General features: G+C 44.3%; 1 pseudogene; it reads right to left on the bottom strand.

Moving 5' to 3' along the window:
* Positions 1-5,615: 5,615 nt before the first annotated feature.
* On the bottom strand, positions 5,616-9,568 carry LOC125809557 (uncharacterized; annotated as a pseudogene).
* Positions 9,569-9,801: the final 233 nt, after the last annotated feature.

The following is a 9,801-nucleotide window of genomic DNA, read 5'->3' as shown; positions in this document are numbered from 1 at the left end:
ATGAGTAGGGTAGTTCTTTTCATGGGACTTCAATTGCCTAGAAGCATAAGCAATCACTTTCCCCTTCTGCATCAATACACCACCCAATCCGACTCCTGAAGCATCACAATACACAGTAAAGTCTACACCCTCCTCAGGTAGAGTCAACACAGGAGCCGAAGTCAACAAAGTCTTGAGCTTTTGAAAACTCTCCTCACACTCATCAGACCACTGAAAACCCACACCCTGTCGAGTCAATCTAGTCAATGGAGCTGCAATAGTAGAGAAACTCTGAACAAATCGTCGGTAATAACCTGCCAATCCCACAAAACTCCTAATCTCGGTAGGAGAAGTAGGTCGCGTCCAGCCTCTAACTGCCTCAATCTTGGCCGGATCTACTCTAATACCCTCCTTGGACACCACGTGTCCCAAGAATGCCACAGAATTAAGCCAGAACTCACACTTTGAGAACTTGGCATACAACTCTCTTCCCTCAATCTCTGAAGTACAATTCTCAAGTGTCGGACATGGTCATCCTCAGTCTGGAGTAAACCAAAATGTCATCGATGAAAAATCACAAAAGAATCAATGTATGGTCGAAACACCCCGTTCATCAACTCCATAAAAGCTGCAGGGGCATTAGTCAACCCAAAGGACATCACTAAGAACTCATAATGCCCATACCGAGTCCGAAAAGCTGTCTTAGGGATATCTGATGCCCTAATCTTCAACTGATGATACCCAGACCTCAAATCAATCTTAGAGAACAACGATGCCCCCTGTAGCTGATCAAATAAGTCATCAATACGCGAAGAGGATACTTATTTTTCACTGTTACCTTGTTTAACTGTCTGTAATCAATACACATCCTCATAGTCCCATCCTTCTTCTTCACAAACAACACAGGGGCACCCCAAGGTGACACACTAGGGCGAATAAACCCTTTACTCAATAAATCCTGCAACTGATCCTTCAACTCTTTCAACTCTGCTGGAGCCATACGGTAGGGAGGAATAGAAATGGCTTAGTGCCCGGCTCCAAATCAATAGCAAAATCAATATCCCTATCGGGAGGAACACCTGGAAGATCAGAAGGGAATACATCGAGAAACTCCTGAACCACGGGAACAGAATCCATGGAAGGTGGTTCAACACTGTGTCCCGAATAAAAGCTAAGTAAGACAAACACCCTCTCTCCACCAATCTCTGAGCACGGATAAAAGAAATGACCTTGCTAGGATAAGAGCCATTAGCACCCTTCCACTCAACCCTCGAACACCAGGCATTGCTAAAGTCACAGTCTTAGCATTACAATCAAGGACAACATGATAAGGAGAAAGCCAATTCATACCCAAGATAACATCAAAGTCTACCATCCCCAGAATGATTAAATCTACCCAAGTGTCATACCCCGCTAGAGAAACAAGACAAGATCGATACACTCGATCCACCACTAAGGGTTCACCCACGGGTGTAGAAACACGAATAGGTACAGTCATGCTATCACATATCATATCAAATTCAGCAGCAAAATAGGTGGACACATAAGAGAATGTAGACCCTGGATCAAAAATATAGAGCAGATCGATGGCATACTGGATGATACCTGTAATACAACATCAGAAGTCTCCGCTTCGGGTCTCCCCGGAAAAGCATAACAGTGGCCCCCCGGCCACCTCCAGCCTGGGTGGTAACTCTACCCCCACTCTGCTGAGCTGCAGAACCACTACTAGAAGCTCTACCGCCTCTACCTGACTGAACTCTGCCTCGGCCTCTACCCGGTGGTACCGGTGGTCTAGCCTGAAATGAAGAATTAGGTTGGGACCCTCCACGACCCCTCTGGGAAGTACACTGTCGCATCAGGTGATCGGGATCTCCACAAGAAAAGCAAAATCTCTGTCCCGGGAACTGTGTGGACCCTGAAAACCCACTATAATTGCCTCGCCCCATAGGTCGCTGCTGTGAACCGTGACCCGCTATAAGAACCCCGAGGTATCTGACCACCCTCGGATATCGGCTGCATGAACGGGTCCCGCTGGCTGAAAGGAACCACTCCCTCTGTGTTCCCCTGCCTCCAGATGAGGCACCATGAAACTGACTGCTGTACGGACTCTCTTAGGGTCCCCAAACTCTTCTCTCTCCATCAATTCCCTCTTTAGCGGCACTCACAATGGACTGGAAGGACCCCCTCTCTAGATGCTCTAAACACAGCCGATCTGATAGAGAAAGTCAACCCCCTCACGAATCTACGGATCCTCTCTGTCTCGTCTGGAATAATGGCCAAAGCATGCCTAGACAACTGGCAAAAATGGGCCTCATACTCTGTAACTGATAAGCTGTCCTGTCTCAGATTCTCAAACCTCAAACGACTCTCCTCTCTCACGCTCCAAGGGATAAAACGGTCATGAAGGCACTGGAAAACCTCTCCCGAAAAAGTTTCTCCACCATCTCTCGCTGGCCCACGAAGCTGGAGTGTAGCATATCGAACCCCATGTGACTCAGCTAATCCAACAACCTCTAGTAACTCTCGGCATGTAGTCAGAAACTCATGAGCATCCTCACTCTTCCCACCCTGAAACTGAGGTGGGTCCATCTTTCGAAATTTCTCATACCTACGCTGCTCATCCTCTGTCAGAACAACCAATGGTTCACCTTGACCCCCAATTGCTGGTGCAAGATCATTCTCAACCATGGGATCCTTTGGTGGCTGCCCCACCGCATCATGCATAACTGGAGCTTCCTGCTGCTCTTGGGTTGAGCCCCCTCTCTAGTCTGAGAGTCTTGTGGTGTGCGGTCGCACCACCACCCTGAGTAAAGCTCTCAAGCACACTTAACACCCTCAATAATGTATCCTGAAGCAAAGGTGTGACTGCAGGCTCTGAGGAACCTGGTCCTCTTGTCATCAATCTGAGGCTCAGAGAGGCCTCTCTAGTACGACCTCTCACTGGTGCTGCTCCACGGCCACGACCTCTGGTAGTGTCGTTCCACGAGCACGACCTCTAGCTCGGGCTCTACCCCTACCCCTAGCTGGGGCCTCAACAACTGCCTCGGGAAGTGCCTCCCCTCTACCACCAGTAACAGTCGCTCTAGTCCTCGTCATCTGTCAAAAGAGTATATAATAGCTCAGTACTAAAGAAGGTAACCACGCACGATGAGAAAGAATGAACAAAAAGAAAGTTTCCTAATAGTCTTTATAGCCTCTCAGAGATAAGTACAGACGTCTCCGTACCGATCCTTAGAATCTATGTAGACTCGCTTGTATACACGTGAGACTATGAACCTGGGGCTCTGATACCATTTTGTCACGACCAAAAATGGATGTGATGGCACTCGTCGTATCCACCAAGACAAGTAGCCTAAAACCAAATTAATTAGATAAAGTACGGAAATAAAACAAAGTTCAATAGAATTACTATACGAAAACAAGTCAACTTAATTCAATCCCCAAAACCTGGTTGTCACGTGCACAAGCCTCTAATGTAAATACTAGAATTTAAATAAAATATGAAGTCTCAAATGACGTTGTCTTTCAAGTAAAAACAAAATCATAAAGGAGTAAGAAGGTTCATTGAGATGACAAACAACTACCTCTCAAATATCCACAAAAAGCCTCAGAAATGAAGAGAATGGAAGGTATCACGAAGATACGGGCTCGTAACCTACAAAAGATTGTAGAATCAAGGGGTGAGTACCAAACCACACGGTACTCAACAAGCAAACCTCTAAACACAAACTAACGGAGCAGAATACGGGTAATCCTTACACCACATCCTAACCACCACAACTACAACCTGCATAAAATCAGCCCAACCTAACAGTTCACAGTTTACAAAGCATACAGCTCAACAACAATAACAGATTATACATTCTCAATAACACTCAGAATCCATCAATAACAAATTTTACAGAAAGGCACTCACAAGATCAGCAACACAAAAGATCAAGTTCATCAATGATAAAAATGTGCAATGCAATGAAATGCAATGTCAAGTATAGTGATGCATGTTTGATCTAACAATACATACCCGCTGTCTCTCAATCTAGGACCCGTGGGGGACATATATGTCCATGCATCCATCGCGGCATGCGATACGACCCTCGATAAGAGTAACCATTGCGATGCGCGATACGTCCCTCGAAATATAATATCCATCGCGGCGCGCGATACGTCCCTCAAAATGGTACATCCTATTATCACATAACACTTATCACAACCATGTCTCAGAACAATGCAAATGGCATGTTCACACAAATAATGAGGAGATGACCAATTTAATATCAATGTACAATTCACAACAATACAATCGTGACACAACATCAACAATTAAACAACAAGCCTTTTTATTACCCTTTATCCATCATTAGAAATATTCATCATGGACAAGTCAACTCATAACCAATTCCCATTACTCCTAAACATATACCACAAGGAAATACACGAATTACATACGCTTAACAAGGGTTTGGAAATCCACTTGCCTCAAATAATCGAACAATCACTCTGAGACTTGAGCCTTCCCTTTCCGTTGAGGTTCCAAATCAATGCAATCTATTCAAGTACATATTCACAATAAGATTTCGAACCTAACAACATCACATTACTATAGGTTTAGCCTAGACGCAAAAAATTGCCCAAATTCATAATCAAGTTTGTAAGTTTCAAGCCTAGAGCTAAGCTTCAACTTCTCCAATATCAAAAGTCTAATGATATTTATACAATTCGGTAACCCAATATTTATTTACCTATCTCAATATATTACATATTTAATTTATAATATGAGACTTAAAATAAGAACAATTAACTATGAAATCTAACCGATCACGTAAATTTATGGCAGAACCATGAAAAACTCACGAAATCCCAACAAATTATCCATTCCTGACAATAATTGCATAATGCCATTAACAACAATCATACCCACCATATTTTCACTTCAAATTTCCCTTCTGTTAAACCCCAACAACATACTGACAATTATTCAATTATCACTCTTTATTCCAATCCAATGATTGGCTCATCATGATCTATTCAATTAACCTACTTGCCTTAAATTTCCAAAATAGCCTCATGGTCCACTTTATCAAACGTACAAAAATATACCTTAATTCCCATCCAATCTCTATATTACATAATTTTTATTCTTTTATCTATCATTTCCCTCTCTAATGCCAACAAATAATTTCTTCCTCACCTAGCCTCCAAATTTACCAAATACGAATGACACAGTAAATAAGAAGAGAACATTAAGTACTCCGTTAAACCAAATTCTCAAATTCATTCAAGATTCCCTTTTATCAAAAAATCAATTAGATAAAACAATTACGACAAATTTGTACTACTAATTGTTACCTGAAGATCGAATTTCTTTCCCTTTCCTCTCTTGTGCGTTCGCTTAAGAAAAGTTTCTGACTCCCTTTCTTTTCTTAATAAATTATTTATTAAAATTGACACAATCCACTAACTTATTTTTAACACATGGCCCTAATGGTATAGGGTCTTAAATAAATAATCACTTTAGCCCACTAACTATCGATTAATTCAATCAACTACAATTACCCATCAATTAATTAACTCAAGTTAAACGAATAGTTAAAAATTTCTAAAAATGACATTCCGGGTCATCACATTATCCACCACTAAAAATCGTATTCCTCCTCGAACATAAGGTGAAAGAAGGTACCTGAAGCTTTAAAAAGATGAGGATATCTGGTACGCATGTCAGACTCTGTCTCCCAAGTTGCCTCTCCCACTGATCGGTGCTTCCATTGCACCTTCACTGAAGCAATCTCCTTGGTCCTAAGCTTTCGAACCTGCCTGTCCAATATAGCTATAGGTTCCTCCTCAAATGTCAAGTCTGGACCCAACTCCACTGAATCGAGTGAAAGCACATGTGACTCATCCGGAATATACTTCCGAAGCATAGAGACATGGAAAACAGGATGAACTGCCGACAAACTAGGTGGCAAGGCCAACTTATAGGCCACCTCTCCCACTCGACTCAAAATCTCAAAAGGTCCAATGAATCTAGGGCTAAGCTTGCCTTTTTCCGAACCTCATACCCTTCATAGGTGACACTCTAAGCCAAACATGATCGCCCTCCATAAACACTAAGGCTCTAACTCTCCGGTCTGCATAACTCTTCTGTCGACTCTGGGCTGTCAACAGTCTATACTGAATCCTACGGACTTGCTCCATAATCTCTAAGCAAGTCAGTATCCAAAGAGTCCCTTCCACCGAATCAAACCAACCGATCGGAACCTACATCGTCTGCCATACAACGCCTCAAATGGGCCATCTGAATACTAGAGTGATAACTGTTATTGTAGGCAAACTCTGCTAATGTCGATCCCATCTAGCACCAAAATCGATCACACATGCTCGGAGCATGTCCTCCAACACCTGAATCGTCCGCTCGGACTGACCATCTGTCTGAGGGTGAAAAGTTGTACTCATATCTAGCTGAGTACCCAAACCATGTTGTAATGCTTCCAGAAGTGAGAAGTAAAATGAACCTCGATCTGATATAATAGAAACAGGAACCCATGTAGTCGCACAATCTGACTGATATATAGCTCGGCTAACTTCTCTGCCGTATATTTCACCCGAACCGGAATGAAGTGGGCAGACTTGGTCAGCCTAAACAACAACCCAAATGGAGTCATAACCACCCACTGTGGTAGGCAAACCCACAACAAAGTCCATAGTGATCCGCTCCCACTTCCAAGTAGGAATAGGCATCCTCTGAGATACACCCCCGGGACGCTGGTGCTCACACTTGACCTGTTGGCAAGTCAAACACCTAGAAACAAAGTCTGAAATATCTCTCTTCATCCCACACCACCAGTAATGCTGACTCAGATCATGATACATCTTCGCTGCTCCCGGATGGATAGAATATCGGGAACAATGGCCTCTTCAAGAATCAGTCTAGTCAACTCTCCGTCTTGGGCACACAAATCCTGCCTCCGATCCTCAAGACACCGTCAGAATCAAGGACAGCCTCCTTGGCTTCCTCTCAATACTCTGTCTCGAATGAGACATAACTTCTCATCATCAAACTGGTGCGCACGGATCTGCTCGACTAAAGAAGACCAGCCTCAATAAAAGCAATCATCCCATCACTCTCCTCTGAGATCTGCAACCGGACAAGACTATTAGCTAACATCTGAACATCTCTAGCCAATGGTCTCTCCTCAATGCTAAGTGCTGCAAGACTTCCCATGCTAGGAGTCTTCCTACTCAAGCATCGGCAACAACATTGGCCTTCCCCGGATGATATAGAATGGTCACATCATAGTCCTTCAACAACTCAAGCCACTACGCTGCCTCAAGTTCAGATCCCTCTGACTAAAGATATACTGAAGACTCCGATGATCAGTGAAGATCTCACAATGCACCCCATACAAATAATGACGCCATAACTTAAGTACAAATACTACAGCCGCCAACTCCAAATCATGAGTAGGGTAGTTCTTCTCATGGGACTTCAATGCCTAGAAGCATAAGCAATCACTTTCCCCTTCTGCATCAATACACCACCCAATCCGACTCCTGAAGCATCACAATACACAGTAAAGTCTACACCCTCCTCAGGTAGAGTCAACACAGGAGCCGAAGTCAACAAAGTCTTGAGCTTTTGAAAACTCTCCTCACACTCATCAGACCACTGAAAACCCACACCCTGTCGAGTCAATCTAGTCAATGGAGCTGCAATAGTAGAGAAACTCTGAACAAATCGTCGGTAATAACCTGCCAATCCCACAAAACTCCTAATCTCGGTAGGAGAAGTAGGTCGCGTCCAGCCTCTAACTGCCTCAATCTTGGCCGGATCTACTCTAATACCCTCCTTGGACACCACGTGTCCCAAGAATGCCACAGAATTAAGCCAGAACTCACACTTTGAGAACTTGGCATACAACTTCTCTTCCCTCAATCTCTGAAGTACAATTCTCAAGTGTCGGACATGGTCATCCTCAGTCTGGAGTAAACCAAAATGTCATCGATGAAAAATCACAAAAGAATCAATGTATGGTCGAAACACCCCGTTCATCAACTCCATAAAAGCTGCAGGGGCATTAGTCAACCCAAAGGACATCACTAAGAACTCATAATGCCCATACCGAGTCCGAAAAGCTGTCTTAGGGATATCTGATGCCCTAATCTTCAACTGATGATACCCAGACCTCAAATCAATCTTAGAGAACAAAGATGCCCCCTGTAGCTGATCAAATAAGTCATCAATACGCGAAGAGGATACTTATTTTTCACTGTTACCTTGTTTAACTGTCTGTAATCAATACACATCCTCATAGTCCCATCCTTCTTCTTCACAAACAACACAGGGGCACCCCAAGGTGACACACTAGGGCGAATAAACCCTTACTCAATAAATCCTGCAACTGATCCTTCAACTCTTTCAACTCTGCTGGAGCCATACGGTAGGGAGGAATAGAAAATGGCTTAGTGCCCGGCTCCAAATCAATAGCAAAATCAATATCCCTATCGGGAGGAACACCTGGAAGATCAGAAGGGAATACATCGAGAAACTCCTGAACCACGGGAACAGAATCCATGGAAGGTGGTTCAACACTGGTGTCCCGAATAAAAGCTAAGTAAGACAAACACCCTCTCTCCACCAATCTCTGAGCACGGATAAAGAAATGACCTTGCTAGGATAAGAGCCATTAGCACCCTTCCACTCAACCCTCGGAACACCAGGCATTGCTAAAGTCACAGTCTTAGCATTACAATCAAGGACAGCATGATAAGGAGAAAGCCAATTCATACCCAAGATAACATCAAAGTCTACCATCCCCAGAATGATTAAATCTACCCAAGTGTCATACCCCGCTAGAGAAACAAGACAAGATCGATACACTCGATCCACCACTAAGGGTTCACCCACGGGTGTAGAAACACGAATAGGTACAGTCATGCTATCACATATCATATCAAATTCAGCAGCAAAATAGGTGGACACATAAGAGAATGTAGACCCTGGATCAAAAATAGACGCAGATCGATGGCATACTGGATGATACCTGTAATAACAGCATCAGAAGTCTCCGCTTCGGGTCTCCCCGGAAAAGCATAACAGTGGCCCCCTCGGCCACCTCCAGCCTGGGTGGTAACTCTACCCCCACTCTGCTGAGCTGCAGAACCACTACTAGAAGCTCTACCGCCTCTACCTGACTGAACTCTGCCTCGGCCTCTACCCTGTACCGGTGGTCTAGCCTGAAATGAAGAATTAGGTTGGGACCCTCCACGACCCCTCTGGGAAGTACACTGTCGCATCAGGTGATCGGGATCTCCACAAGAAAAGCAAAATCTCTGTCCCGGGAACTGTGTGCGACCCTGAAAACCCACTATAATTGCCTCGCCCCATAGGTCGCTGCTGTGAACCGTGACCCACGCTATAAGAACCCCGAGGTATCTGACCACCCTCGGATGTCGGCATAGATGCATGAACGGGTCCTCGCTGCTGAAAGGAACCACTCCCTCTGTGTGATCCCCTGCCTCCAGATGAGGCACCATGAAACTGACCTGCTGTACGGACTCTCTTAGGGTCCCCAAACTCTTCTCTCTCCATCAATTCCTCTTTAGCGGCACTCACAATGGACTGGAAGGAAGCCCCCTCTTAGATGCTCTAAACACAGCCGATCTGATAGAGAAAGTCAACCCCCTCACGAATCTACGGATCCTCTCTGTCTCGTCTGGAATAATGGCCAAAGCATGCCTAGACAACTGGCAAAAACGGGCCTCATACTCTGTAACTGATAAGCTGTCCTGTCTCAGATTCTCAAACCTCAAACGACTCTCCTC

The sequence above is a fragment of the Solanum verrucosum genome, unplaced genomic scaffold, assembly GCF_900185275.1.
Source record: "Solanum verrucosum unplaced genomic scaffold, falcon-dt-bn FXZP01000454.1, whole genome shotgun sequence".
Taxonomy (NCBI): domain Eukaryota; kingdom Viridiplantae; phylum Streptophyta; class Magnoliopsida; order Solanales; family Solanaceae; genus Solanum; species Solanum verrucosum.
The sequence above is the reverse complement of the archived record's forward strand: the minus strand, read 5'-3'. Positions and strand labels throughout refer to the sequence as shown.